General features: G+C 38.9%; 1 protein-coding gene across 1 annotated transcript in view; it reads left to right on the top strand.

Moving 5' to 3' along the window:
• ADGRA1 (adhesion G protein-coupled receptor A1) overlaps positions 1-15,634 on the top strand; it is a 549,068-nt gene that overhangs the window by 22,299 nt on the left and 511,135 nt on the right. The gene's annotated exons all lie outside the window — the stretch shown is intronic.

Below are 15,634 nucleotides of genomic sequence, written 5' to 3'. Positions count from 1 at the left end.
ATAAATATAATATTTAGGAATATTCTGTACTTATAATCTGTAGCAACCATTTGATTGAAGTATTTATTTTTACAAGAATTAAATAATTATAGTTGAGAGGCAATATATTTACCATATCAAAAAATTCATGAATTTTATTAAATAGCCTATTAATTTATTCAGATTGTTATTGTGATAATCTACATTATTTTGAGCTATGCTTGTCACATTTCATTATCCATGCCTCAGTCTATGTTGATTGGTTCACTTATAATTTTTTTCTTAGAACTTTAGTCATTCAATATTTTATTATATATATATTTAATAGACCAGTGGAAAAATCTACATTAAAGCGTAAAGTAATGCTTTTCTTAATAGCAAGAAAGTTTTAAAAAACCTGGAAAGAAAGAGTAATTTAACTTTGAATTTTTAATGAAATGGAGAATAAGAGGCAAATCAAGTTAATAAAGGAAGTATAAAGGTTAATGTAGTTGTTTGTTTTTATATGTAGCATTGCAGTTGTTAGAATTGTGTGCTTCAGTTCTAATTATCTTTAATGTTCATTTTGTTGATTTGTTCTATGCATCATTTTATGTTAGCCAATGTAAAACAGACCTCTTCAGTCTTCTTCTAAAGAAGAAGTAATATTCTATGATCTTCTTATACTATGTCTAACTAGTCAAGGTTACTTTACTCATGAAGGAAAATTAGTATAAGTTTCTGACTCAGGGCTCTTAGCGAATGTGTGAATTACCTTTGTTCTTTTTGATTTTTAATAATAATTTTAGATTTTGTTTAAATAGAAAAAACTCAAATTATATGGAAAGGAAGAAGGAAAAGTGTACATTAGGGTTGTGTAAAGACAAGAGATATCAAGAGTCTCACCAAGCACTGAAATAACAGAAGTTTCAGGATAGGATTGCTGAATTCTATTTGAATGCTATTTGGCTGCATATTTTATTGTTTTTATTCCTTCCTGTTACATTTACTTCCTCTAAACCAGAAACTATAGTTTCCTGTAATGATATTTTTTTAAAATAAAAAACAAAGCAGGCTATTTAACCAACTTAAAAAACCGCTACAAAAATATATGTCACCAAATAAAGATGGAATGCTTCAACTATCACAGCAAAACAAGAGGAAAACCTTCTGCGCACCAAATCCAACTGTGCCTTCTACAACTTTGTAAATAACAAACTCAAGGACTTGAGACCCATCCCACCACTAAAAGGACCCAACAACAAAGAATGCTAGTCAAAGCTAACCACTTCAACACATTCTTTGGCTCAGTCTTTATAAACAGCAATGGCTCATGACCTAGATTCCCTAATCATACCATAAATATTTAACACAAATAGACTTCACTGAAGACAATATAGAAAAAGCACTACACAGCCTAAAACCTTCTCTCTTAATCGGGCCTGATGGACTACTTCCTAAAAAAGCTCTCCACAGCCATAGCTGAACCACTAAGCATAATATTTGAAAAATCCTTCAGGACTAGTTCCCTACCAAACCTATGGTCACTTGCCATGGTCATCCCCATCTTCAAAAAAGGATATACCAGTCTAGTAGAAAACTACAGACCAATCACTCTATGCTGCATTACATGCAAAGTCATGGAATCAATCATAAACCAATCCATAACCCTCCACCTAGAAACAAACAACCTACTCTATAACAATTTGGTTTCAGAAAAAAAATTCCTTTAATCTGCAACTCCTTCACTGCAAAAACATATGGACTAAACATTTCAGTCAGGGCAAATCAATAGATGCAATTTACATAGGCTTCTGTAAAACCTTCGACTCAGTGGTTCATGGTAAACTACTTCTAAAACTGAAATCCTATGGCATTTCTGAACCCCTACATGACTGGATAACGGGTTCCTATTAAACAGACAACAAGTAGTCAAAATAGGGAGTGCCCTATCTAATCCTGTCTCTGTTAACAGCGGTGTACCCCAAGGCAGAGTACTAGGACCAACACTCTTCATACTCTATATAAATGATCACATGCAAATGCTTGCAGTCACATTACAAACAACTGTGTTCTCTTTTCCGATGATGTAAAACTCTTCAATACCACTGATAACATTGCTATCCTCCAAAAAGACATTGACTCCAAAAAGTCAAGGACTTTTTGGATGGTATGGTCAAATGGTCAAATATCTGGCAACTCCAAATCTCAACCAACAAATTCTCTGTCCTATACATTGGCAAAAAGAACCAGAAAACCAAATACAAGCTGAATAGACAAGACCTTGCAGACAACCCTCACTCTATAAAAGACCTTGGAATACTCATATCAAATGACCTAAGTGCCAAAGGCCCCTGCAACAACATTGCCAAAAAAGGCTTCAAGAGTTGTTAACCTAATCCTATGTAGCTCCTTCTCCGGCAATACCACACTATTAACCATAGCATATAAAACTTTTGCCAGACCAATCCTTGAATGCAGCTCATCTGTCTGGAATCTACACTGCATTTCAGACATAAATTTATTAGAAAGTGTCCAGAGATACTTTACAAGAAGAGCCCTTCATTTCTCTATTCACAGAATATCTGACATACTTGAAAGGTTAGAAAGCTTAGAACTATGTCGCCTTTGACACGACTTAAGCATAGCTCATAAAATCATCTGCTACAATGTCCTTCCTGTCAAGGACTATTTCTGCTTCAACCACAACAATATACGAGCACACAGCAGATACAAAATCAAAGTTAGCCGCTCCAAATTCGACTGCAGGAAATATGACTTCAGTAACCAGTTAATGCGTGGAACTCACTACCTGACTTGTCACCAAACCTCCAAAATGTTACTTAACCTGATTTCTAAGACATCAGTAAGAGGTGTGCATAAATGCACCAGCGTGCCTACTGTCCCTGTCCTAATGTTTCTGTCTTATTAATATGCATCTCATGTATATAAATTGTGTTATATCTATGTATACTACCAATACGTATTTGATAAAATAAATCAATAAATAAAATTATCTAAGGAAGTTGAATGGCTAAATTCTAAAATGACCTATTTTTAGTTCAAAAACACCTATTTTCCAAAATGTTCAATATTAGTATATTGAATATATTAATTTAGTCATATGGATTTATATATAAAATATGTTAATAGTTGAAACTTTAAAAGATATATCAGGATAAAGATATGACAAGTTAAAGATTCATTATATGTAGATAAAACTCTTCAAAATCTGTCCAGATGCTTAGAATAGAATAGAATAGAATTTTATTGGCCAAGTGTGATTGGACACACAAGGAATTTGTGTGGTGCATATGCTCAGCGTACATAAAAGAAAAAGATACATTTGTCAAGAATCATGTGGTACAACACTTAATGATTGTCATAGGGGTCAAATAAGCAATGAAGAAACAATCAATATTAATAAAAAATCTTAGGATACAAGCAACAAGTTACAGTCATACAGTCCTAAGTGGGAGGAAAAGGATGATAGAAATGATGAGAAAAACTAGTAGAAATAGAAGTGCAGATTTAGTAAAAAGTCTGACAGTGTTGAAGGAATGATTTGTTTAGTAGAGTGATGGCGTTCGGGAAAAATTGTTCTTGTGTCTAGTTGTCTTGGTGTACAGTGCTCTGTAGCGACGTTTTGAGGGTAGGAGTTAAAACAGTTTGTGTCCAGGATGCGAGGGGTCAGTAAATATTTTCCCCACCCTCTTTTTGACTCGTGCATTATACAAGTTCTCAATGGAAGGCAGGTTGGCAGCAATTGTTTTTTCTACAGTTTTTATTATCCTCTGAAGTCTGTGTCGGTCCTGTTGGGTTGCAGCACCAAACCAGACAGTTATAGAGGTGCAGATGACAGACTCAATGATTCCTCTGTAGAACTGTATCAGCAGCTCCTTGGGCAGTTTGAGCTTCCTGAGCTGGCACAGAAAGAACATTCTTTGTTGTGCTTTTTTGATGATTTTTTTGATGTTAGGTGAGCATTTTAGGCTTGGTAATATTATAGGCTTTATCCATTTTTATATATCTTCTATTAAAAAGGATATAAAATGGCATGAATATGTAATATCCTTTATACTGGTTTAAAGACTTAACATTCCAAAGCATTATAGAAAGAAAAGCCCTTCCCTTTGATTTAATGTTTATGGAAATGTTAGATTCTTCTGATAGAAGTCTTGTGTGATTGAAAAAATGGTAAATTATCCTCAATAAGAATACACTTTAAATAAAAGCTGATATTTATGACCTTTATGGTCATTTGTGGTTATGATCTTTAAAGCCCTTCATGGCACTGGACCAGAATACCTCCGAGACCGCCTTCTGCCGCACGAATCCCAGCGACCGATTCTCCGGGTCCCGTCAACTAAACAATGTCGGTTGGCGGGCCCCAGGGGACGAGCCTTCTCTGTGGCGGCCCCGACTCTCTGGAACCAACTCCCCCCAGAGATTAGAACTGCCCCTACTCTCCCTGCCTTCCGTAAACTCCTTAAAATCCACCTTTGCCGTCAGGCATGGGGGAACTGAAACACCTCCCCCGGGCATGTACAATTTATGCATGGTATGTTTGTGTGTGTGTTTGCTAGTAAATGGGGTTCTTTTAAAATCTTTTTAAATATTTTAAATTTATTTGGATTTGTCATGAATTGCTGTATCTTGTTGTGAGCCGCCCCGAGTCTGCGGAGAGGGGCGGCATACAAATCTAAATAATAAATAAATAAATAAAATAAATAAATTTACCTGCTTAGAAGTAAGTCTAGTTCATTTCAGTGGGGCTTACTCCCATAACTGCTGCATAAATCCCAGTGACCAGTTAGGTCCCACAGAGTTGGCCTTCTCCGGGTCTCACCGACTAAACAATGTCATTTGGCAGGACCCAGGGGAAGAGCCTTCTATGTGGCGGCCCCAACCCTCTGTAACCAGCTCCCCCCAGAGATCAGAATTGCCCCCACCCTCCTCACCTTTCATAAGCTCCTTAAAACCCACTTCTGTTGTCAGGCATGGGGGAATTGAGATACAGTCATACCTCATCTTACGAACCTAATTGGTTCCAGGGGGAGGTTCGTAAGACGAAAGGTTCGTAAGACGAAACATTGTTTCCCATAGGAAACAATGTAAAGTCAATTAATCCATGCAACCAACCCCCCCGCAAAAAAACGGCATTCGGCGACTGCTGGGAAGCCGCGCGGCTATTTTAAAAGGTGACAGCCGGGCTGGGGGGCTTCCCAGCAACCTTCCGAACCCGGAAGTTCGGCAAAAGTTCGGGGTTCGGGAGGTTGCTGGGAAGCCCGCCAGGCCGGCTGTCACCTTTTAAAACAGCCACGCGGCTTCCCAGCAGCTTCCCGAAGCCGAACGCCAAACCCGAACTTCCGCATTCGGCAACTGCTGGGAAGCCGCGCGGCTATTTTAAAAGGTGACAGCCGGCCTGGGGGGCTTCCCAGCAACCTCCCGAACCCCGAACCCGGAAGTTTGGCAAAAGTTCAGGGTTCGGGGGGGGGGGTGCTGGGAAGCCCCCCAGCCCGGCTGTGGCCTTTTAAAACAGCCGCGCGGCTTCCCAGCTGTCTCCCGAAGCTGAACGCCAAACCCAAACTTCCGCGTTTGGCGTTCGGAGACAGCTGGGAAGCCGCGCGGCTGTTTTAAAAGGTCACAGCCGGGCTGGGGGGCTTCCCAGCACCCCCCCGAACCCGGAAGTTCGGCAAAGGTTCGGGGTTCGGGGGGGTGCTGGGAAGCCCCCCAGCCCGGCTGTGACCTTTAAAAACAGCCGCATGGCTTCCCAGCTGTCTCCCGAAGCCGAAAGCCAAACCCGAACTTCCGTGTTCGGCGTTCGACGTTCGGAGACAGCTGGGAAGCTGCGTGGCTGTTTTAAAAGGTCACAGCCGCTGTTTTAAAAGGTGACAGCCGGGCGGCGGGGCTTCCCAGCAACCTCCCGAACCGAACCCGGGGTTCAGAAAAATTTTGCCTCTTCTTACGAACTTTTTTCGAGTTACGAACCGGCGTTTGGGAGGCTGCTGGGAAGCCCCGCCGCCCGGCTGTCACCTTTTAAAACAGCCGCGCGGCTTCCCAGCAGTCTCCGAACGCCGGTTCGTAACTCGAAAAAAGTTTGTAAGAAGAGGCAAAATTTGTATGAACCCCGGGTTCGTATCACGAGTTGTTCGTAAGACGAGGGGTTCGTATCTTGAGGTACCACTGTATTCCTTTCCCCCCAGGCCTATACAATTTATGCATGGTATGTTTGTGTGTATGTTTGGTTTTTTAATAAGGGTTTTTAGTTATTTTAAATATTAGATTTGTCTTATGGCTTATGCTGTTTTATTATTGTTGTTAGCCATCCCGAATCTACGGAGAGGGGCGGCATACAAATCTAATAAATAATAATAATAATAATAGTAATAGTAATAGTAATAGTAATGGTAATAATGATAATAATAACTGTATAGATTTGAAACTTCAGTATTTATTTGCTTGGTATATTTTTGCCCTTTAATTATAACATCAGTTGTGAAATAAGCGATGTAATATTAGCTTAATTAACTAGATATGAAAACCAATTTGAACCAGCTGGAATTCAAAACATCTGAATTTGAAATATTCCAAAATGCTTTATTTCAAGCTCCTGTTTTGTGTTTGGAACAGTAGTTCCTACTCAAGATCAAGTGTTTTGAATTTGAAATGTATTGCATGTTACCAATTTAAATGGTAAATTCTTAGTAAGAACATGATTTCATGCTGTGGTTTTGCACACTTTGTATGTGTGTCTGTCTGTGAAGGCTATTTCTAGGGTTGTAAAAGATGACTTGGCCCTCTCTTACAACCCTAGAAGTCACCTAGTTGGATTTGTGCCTACAACAGAGATAGAAACATACAAGACTGACGGCAGAAAAAGACCTCATGGTCCATCTAGTCTGCCCTTAAACTATTTCCTGTATTTTATCTTAGGATTGATATATGTTTATCCCAGGCATGTTTAAATTCAGTCACTGTGGATTTACCAGCAACGTCTGCTGGATGTTTGTTCCAAGCATCTATTACTCTTTCAGTAAAATAATATCTTCTCACGTTGCTTCTGATCTTTCCCCCAACTAACCTCAGATTGTGTCTCCTTGTTCTTGTGTTCACTTTCTTATTAAACTCTATAAACCTATAGAACTCATGGTGTCCAGACTTCTAGCTTGGAGATTAACCATTACACAGAACTGACACTCATTTGTGTGCTATACATATTGTGTAGATAGATATTCCGTTTACATTTTAAAACTGTGATATTTTAATTTGTTTTGAATATGCAAACACTGAGTGCATAGGTTTGGTGTAAGTGATAAAATTTTGGTAGAATCTCCAGAAAATCTCCACACGCTGCACATTCCCGAATAGGTTGACGAGCACATAACTGTACAGCCAATAAATAATCAGGGTAAATTTTAACTATAACAAGGACCACTGATTTATTTATTTTCTAGTTAAAGATTGTAAGACAAGTTGAAAATTATATGTTTTTTAATCCCAAACTTAAGATAATTAAATGAAGAGAAATACTGCAAAAATTCATTTGAGAGCTATAAAGGTTAAGAAGAAAAGAGAAATACGTATGTTCTGCTAAATGATAAATTATGCTTGCTAAAAAATAAATAGCATAATTTATGCACAGTTTACTTTAGAAACTATTATGCCAAATTTTGTTTTTAAAAATGTTCATTTTTCTTGCATTAAAGGAAAAAAAATACACCATGCATTCTAATCAGCACACATCTACCACCTACCGAAAACATTCCCCTCTCTATGGTATTTGCAAGATAGAGACACAAACTCTTATTAGCCCAGTGTTTTGCAATCTTGGCAACTTTAACATTCATGGACTTCAATATTCAGAATTCCCCAGCTAGTGTATTCTACTCAAAAGTAAACTTTTCCTCCTAACAAGAATAAAGAATATGAATAAGGGGGAAAAATACGTTCAGCAACAGTAACTGTCTATACCATTCCTAATGATCCAGTTTGGCTGTTTCAGAGCCTTTGACCAGTAATTAGGTTCATTTTTATTTTATTTTAGGTAAAGTATAATCTCTCAATGCCCAATTGTTTTTCCCTATACAGAGTTATTCAAAAAGCATGAACCAATTTCATGATGTAATATTTTATTAAGGAAAAGTAATATAAAACTCCAGCCAAGTCACAAGTATTCTACTCACAATCAACTTTTGTTTCCTATCTTACAAGTGTTCAATGTGGCCACCACCTGCAGCATGGGTGACATCAATTCGACAAGAGAATTCCTTCTAGGCGCGTATCAACATATCACAATCCACTGAGTTGATTGCTGTTGTTCAGTATTTAAGTTCATCGAGGTTAGTGGGCACGGTTTTTTACATATCCCCCACAAGAAAAAAATCGCACATGGTTAGGTGCCTTTGAAAGGTACATTGCACCTTGACAACTGAATTTGTTTCCGTGAGGTTGAGAACGCCGAACGCCTTTTCCTGAGGACTCACCATTCTGAAGGTAAACAAACAACTGAACGTTGCCAGAAGAACGACGTGACTACATTGCGCTGTGGCAGCCATTCAAAACTTAGATAACTCCTCTTTCAAATGGTCACTGATTCATTACATGACGATGCATGAGAACTGAAGCAATGCATCGTGAAATCAGTTCATTCTTTTTGAATAACCTTGTATTTTGAGGCATCTGTACTGGATTTGTGTCTCTCAATATCTCTATAAATGAAGGTTTGGCACTCTTGCTGAAGCCATTGTACCACAAAAGACCACATTTGGAACTACTATTGCAGAATTCATACAGCAGATGTGCCTGTTGTGTCATAAAAATAAATTATATTTGAGAAAGTGGTAAAAGTATAAGTTCTCTGCTTGTTTCCTCTAGTTTTCCTTCTTTTTCCCTGCTACAAATAAAAACAATTTGATGTTCTGGTTAAGGATACGGTGATTGTTTTAGTCAAGCCTTAGGCACAGAGGAAAACTCTCAGTCCTAGGAAGAAGGCAAGAGCAAACTACTGTTGAAATATTGCGAAGAAAATTATATAGGCTAATGTTTTTTCAACCTTGGTTTCTTAAAAATGTATGGACTTCAATTCCCTGAATTCCCCATCCATCCATCCATCCATCCATCCATCCATCCATCCATCCATCCATCCATCCATCCAGGTTGAGGAATTTTTGGAACAGAAGTCCATGCACCAAGTGGCCAAGATTGAGAAATACTGACACAGATTTGTCCAAGATGGACTTGAAGGAACAACCACAACACAAAAGCTAAAAATTGTTGGGATACAAACATTTGGAATTCGGCTAAGCTTTCAAGTGTGCTGTGTGTTTGTATTCGAAACACTTTTGAACGTCCAAAACTTGGAACAAAACCTGTGTACAAAGGAAAGTGTGCTGATGTTCAATGGCACTGTTTCAAGTCTTCCTGTGCTGTGTCGAGCATATGATCGGAGTACTATTTTTTCTGTTGCAGTTAAAGTTTGGATTTTCCTGCTCGGGAAATACCAGAGATCATTCATGTGGAAGCTGCTCTTGGCTGAGGTTGGGAGAGATAACCCGAGGCGGTATTTCTCAGTCTTAATCATTTAAAGACTTCTGGGAGATGAAGTCCATATATTTTAAAATGACCTCGGTTGAGAAAAACTCTTTTGAGGATTGGCGTTTAGGAGCAGAGAATGAAATATTTAAGATACACATGGGAGACTGAGGAAGCCTTCTAAATCTGGCTGCTGTTGGGAAGAGGCCCAAAAAAAGAAGGTCAGAAATTGCTGCAAGGATCCTGGGACTAGATTGGATTTATGGGGCTCTGCCTGTATCTGTAGGAATTAGAGATTTCTGCCTCCGAGGCTAACACCTTAACTAACCAATTTGAGTTTGGAATGCATCTGTTTTTGTTTCAATTTTAAAATAATATATTGAGGTGAATTCTCTCAGTTCCTTGTCTCCTTTGTTTTTCCAAATCAGCTGCCTTTGGAGGGACATTTTTGGTCTTCCAAACCTTCTTGCTTCTTTGGGTGAATTAATGTTTCTAATTAGGTGTCCTGTGTGTACTAATGGTGACATAGCTGCTGCTTGTATAAGCCAGGCTGAATTTGATGCTGATTCCTGATGTAATTTCCAAACTGGATCTGTCTCAGATTTTGTTTTATTTACACTGCTCAAAAAAAAATAAAGGGAACACTCAAATAACACATCTTAGAACTGAATGAATGAAATATTCTCATTGAATACTTTGTTCTGTACAAAGTTGAATGTGCTGACAACATGTGAAATTGATTGTCAATCAGTGTTGCTTCCTAAGTGGACAGTTTGATTTCACAGAAGTTTGATTTACTTTGAGTTATATTGTGTTGTTTAAGTGTTCCCTTTATTTTTTTTTGAGCAGTATATTTATTTATATTTTTTTATTTGATTTTTTTAATGCTGCCCTTCTCCTTAGACTTAGAACATGTAAGCAATAGCATTTTTTAACAGAGCCAGCATATTGCCCCCACAATCCGGGTCCTCATTTTACCCACTTTGGAAGTATGGAAGGCTGAGTCAACCTTGAGCCGGTGATGAGATTTGAACCGTTGACCTGCAGATCTAGCAGTCAGCTTTAGTGGCCTGCAGTACTGCACTCTACCAACTCGCCACCTCGGTTCACTAGGCAATCTTATGACAAATCTCCTGCCAGCAGTGGAGTTCTAAGGAGTAGTTTCCTTCTGATCTGGATCATTCATTGAGAAGAAATAAACTACCCATCATTGTGAGCTTGTTATGGACCAAAACAATATGCAGAAATATTAACAATATAGCACGCTTTAAGTGCTGTAAATTTTTGAATTAGCTAATTAGTATCCCAGTCTGCCCTTTCCTTTATTCAAAACATTAACCTATCTCCTTTCTAAAATACAGTGTGTATTCAGTCCACCCAGTCCTTGGTAATTAAGCAAATAATCATGTGTTGAAATCTAGTATTAGGACCATTTTCACCATGGTGATTAAGAAAATCACCACAGTCATTAAGCAAATCCTGCTTCCCTAGGTGACGTTGCTTGCTTGCTGCAAATAATGATTATGTAATAGCGGGACGCTGCAACCAGTTGTAAATGTGAGCTACTTGCTAAGCATTCAAACAGTGATCATGTGGCAGCGGGGGTGGTGGTTCAAGGATCATAACTTTGAGGATAGGTAGTAAATCACTTTTTGGGAGGCATTTGTAACTTTGAGCCTTCACTAAATGAATGTTTGTATGTTAGGATTTACCTGTTATAGCTTCTTTATTTCTTCCTGAGTTCATAATATTGTTTCTTGACATATTAGTATCAGCGCTTCAAGATAGACTTGACTTGAACATCAAAGTCAAGAATACTAAAACTGTTTTTATTACAGGGTTACATTAAGAAGAATCTTACATCTTATATCTGAGTGTGCCTCCCAACTACCTGCTTTTGTCCCAAAGAGAATTGGTGCGGTTGTGGTCAAGTCTGAGGCAAATTCCACTCCTGCTTTGGGATTTCTCTTCCTTGACTGTTGTATTGGTTGTGGCTCTTCTTCAAGATTACTTTCTCAGCAAATACAGTTAGATCTCCAATCTTCTTTTCTGAGCTTATCTTCTTCAGGTGCCAGACCTTCTCAAAAAGGTGTACTGAGTTATAATCTTTTTGGTGTGTGTGTGTGTATGTGTGTTTGTTTGTTGATTTAGTCAAACAAGTATAGGATTGTAGTTTGTATTAGCATAACATAAGTAGTAAATAATAATAAAATAAGACAATAGGACAGTAGGGCAGGGGTGGTAGGCACATGGTGCACTTACGCACAATGGTGTTGCTGAATTCTTTGAGCACCCTGTCCCTTGGCAAGTCTTCCCTTTGTCTTTCACACTTTTCCTCTTTTTCTTACCACGTTCAAACTTTTGGTTTTCCTATAGTTCTAAATTTTCTGAATATTCCCCAAATCTGCTTATTTTCCTCTGCATTCTGACCCCTATTCTATTATCTGATGTCTGCCAGAGGGCCCAGCAGGAAAGACCTTAGTTGTTATTTAACCTTTTCCTTTACACCAACTTTATCTGAAGAAAAATGGGTTTTACTCACTAAACATACACAATGACACATGCACCAAATCAAGTCCAGGGTGATCCCTTTTAAGATTTCTCCTGTTTTGCCACAACCTTCTTCCCCTCCCTGTCCCTAATCTAGGGTTAGCTAGTCACATGCAATCTGCTCCTTCCTATAAATAGGCTCACTCAAATAATCTATAACTGGAAAAGATATACTACTGACAGGAAGGGGCTAATCATAAGGAAAGACAGCTTAAGCTATGGTAGTCAAAACAGGAGAAGGTTAATTTTAGCAGTATTTCTGATCTTGTGCCAGTGCTAGTATATGGAATCAGTTGCTCTGGAAAGCAAGATGGATGGTATATAAATTTAATAAATAATACATAAATACATTAAAAACCATGCTGGATGAAAGATCTTTTACAGCAGAAGTAGAAGACATAATGGAACAGACTGAAAAACCAACTCTAAATCTAAGCAAATAAGGGATTAAATGAGAGAGTCAGGAGGAAGAAATTTTTAAAAAAGAGCTGCATCATCTTGAATTTAAATCGAATTCCTGGACGTATTACCTAGGGCTCCCAGAAAATCACCCACTACATTTGACAATGGCATTGGATGACCCAGTCCTTCAGCATGGTAGAGCTTGTTCTCCCGATTGCTGGCTTTGATTACCAGATGTTTTTGTAAACTTTCAGTAGGCAAATGGTGGCCTTTGCATCACCAATGAAAATGTCAGGACTATAGTGATTGGCAAAGAATATGTACAACACACATGATTCCTATCTTTCATTTTGTGCTGCTTAGTGTTTTGTGACATAAATAAGGCAGCCAGACCTGAGGACTTTTTTGTTTCCCTTGGGGCACTTGTTTTCTTTTGCTAATAATTTTATTTCTCCAAGAAGAAAAATGCAGATTTTTTTTGGCTTTTTAGTAGTTAGCCAGTCATATATCAATACAGATTTCGTATTCTAAATTAGTTGCTTCGATGACTAGATGGGCAGCACATTGGTCTCAATAGCTGCAAGTAAATGAAAGTCTACCATATGCCTTCTCTGTGGGGGCTCCGTCCCTCTGGAATCAGCTCCCCCTAGAGATTTGCATTCCCCCCAACCTCCTTGCCTTCTGTAAGAGTCTTAAGATTCACCTATGTTGCCAGGCTTGGGGCAATTAGGTCTCAGACCCCTGGCCAACAAATGAGATATATATTGTATGATTGAACTGGTATGATTGTTTTTAAATATTGAATTTTTAGATTACAATTTTAAATTTAATTAGATTTGCCATTGTACTGTATTGTTATATTATATGCCGTTAACCGCCATGAATCTTCGGAGAAGGGCGGCATACAAATCAAATCTAATTAATTAATTAATTGATTGATTGATTGAATATTCCAACACTGGATGTTTTTTAAAAGATGTTGGATAACAATTTGTCTGAAGTAGTGTAGAGTTTCCTGCCTAAACAGGGGGTTGGACTAGAAGGGACCTCTAAGGTCCCTTCCAACTCTGTTGTTGTTATTGTTATTATTTCAAGCAGAAGCCATAAGTCTAGAAAAATCCCCAAGTTGTGTACGGGTCTATCTGGAGTAGTGCCACTCCTCCAGAACTAAAAATGATAAACCTTCAGACCCCGAGACTCTGCATAGCCATAGCCACCCTTGTCTTACCAGTTGAAACCTGCTGTCCTCCATCCAGACCTCTGGAACCTCCAGATATTAGGAAAGGGCAGCCACAGCATCACCTGGATCAGCAGGGCTGCAAAGGCAAGTTAGGGCTGTTGCTGGATACTGATCACTTCTTACCAAAGTCTGATGTTGAAAATTAGCCTGCATATTTATTTAGTTTTGTGAATTCATAGCCTCATAGATTTGTCACAAATATTTGCAATGATTACAAGTTTGATCTGGTTTTTTATTTTAAATCAGATGAGACATGAACTGTTTATATTATCATTTTCTGATTTAACTCTCTGTCATTGTCACCCTGTGGGGATTGAGAACCTATTATAAGGTGCTTGATACACCTGTGCTTGATAGAGTGTTTTCAAATTTATGCTTAGGGATTTTCCTGTCACTTTGGAAGATAATTCTGTTTCTCACTTGGTCAATCTGTGGAATAGAGAGGTCAGTAAAACATTTGACAATCTTGACAAGATTGTTCCATGTGGTCTCTTTCCAATTGGCAATCACCTTCCTGGGTTTCTGATGCATTGCAGGAGATAATGTTACTCCTTTGAGTGATGAAAGTGTTAAACCAAAACAGACTATGACCAAGCAGTGGTATAAGCTCAGGTTTGTGTTATGTCCGGTGTCCCTGACAACAGCCAGATAGCTGGTGATTGTGTATTGTGCTAGAGTGGGAGCTCTAGTGTCTTCTATTGGCTGCCACGGCTGACAGCTCACTATCAACAAGCTGTCAGAGCGTGGCTGCGTTAATCCATGTTCTGTCTGTTCTGCTGTTTTACCGTTACTAGTTGTTGTGCTTGGTTAATAAGGAGTTGGTTTTTGACATGGCTTGCTGATTCTTCAGAGATCTAACAATTTGAACCTATACAGTGGCAATAGCAGCAGCAGAACATCAATATTGCTGGTACACTAATTACAGCACCTCTTGATCTATGATGCTCTGACTACAATAACTCACGTTCTGAGGACTGACAACTGGACTGTTGAAATATACTACATGGGTCAGTTTAAATTAAGAAGTTAAAATTATTTTAAAATCTGGGGCCCAGGCTGCTAGTTGGAGCAACCCATTATGCCCAATTGCTACTAGGATAACATAACAGAATCTTGAAAACCTATCAAAGTAAACTTCCACACAAGTTTCACCTAATACAGTGGAACCCCGACATAAGAGCTGCTCTACTTAAGAGCAACTCGAGATAAGAGCTGGGAGGGGAGAGATATTTTTGTTCTACTTACAAGCCCAAATTCGAGATACAAGCGCCAAGGAGCTGTCTCCTGAAGCCAAACGCTAACTTCCGCGTTCGGCTTCAGGAGACAGCTGCAAAGCGGCGCGCGTGTTTTAAAAGGTTGCAGCCGGCCTGGGGGGCTCGGGGGGGTGCTTGCAGCTTTCTTTCTTGCTCTTTTTCTTTCTCTCTTTTACCTTCCCTTCCTCTTATTTCTTCTTTTCTTTCTCCTTCCCACCTTCTTCCCTCCCTCCCTTCACTCATTCCTCTCTTACTCTCCCCTTTCATAAGTTTCCTTGCTTCCTTCCTCTGTTCCTGTCCCTTCCCCCTTTCTTTCTTTCTTTCTTGCTTGCTTGCTTGCTTTCTTTCTTGCTCTTTTTCTTTCTCTCTTTTACCTTCCCTTCCTCTATTTCTTCTTTTCTTTCTCCTTCCCACCTTCTTCCCTCCCTCCCTCCCTTCACTCATTCCTCTCTTACTCTCCCCTTTCATAAGTTTCCTTGCTTCCTTCCTCTGTTCCTGTCCCTTCCCTCTTTCCTTCCTTCCTTCCCACCCTCCGTCCATTCATTCACCCATTCCTCTCTTGATCGCTTAAAGCCGGTCCCTGGTGCAAAAAGGGTTGGGGACCTCTGTCCTACAGGATTGGGTGGCAGAGAAGTTGAACATATGTAAATTTAAAAGTTTAAGAAAGTTTACAAGTTAAGTGAAAGAAACTTCATTA

This window comes from Erythrolamprus reginae, chromosome 5 (genome assembly GCF_031021105.1).
Source record: "Erythrolamprus reginae isolate rEryReg1 chromosome 5, rEryReg1.hap1, whole genome shotgun sequence".
NCBI lineage: Eukaryota > Metazoa > Chordata > Lepidosauria > Squamata > Dipsadidae > Erythrolamprus > Erythrolamprus reginae.
The sequence above is the reverse complement of the archived record's forward strand: the minus strand, read 5'-3'. Positions and strand labels throughout refer to the sequence as shown.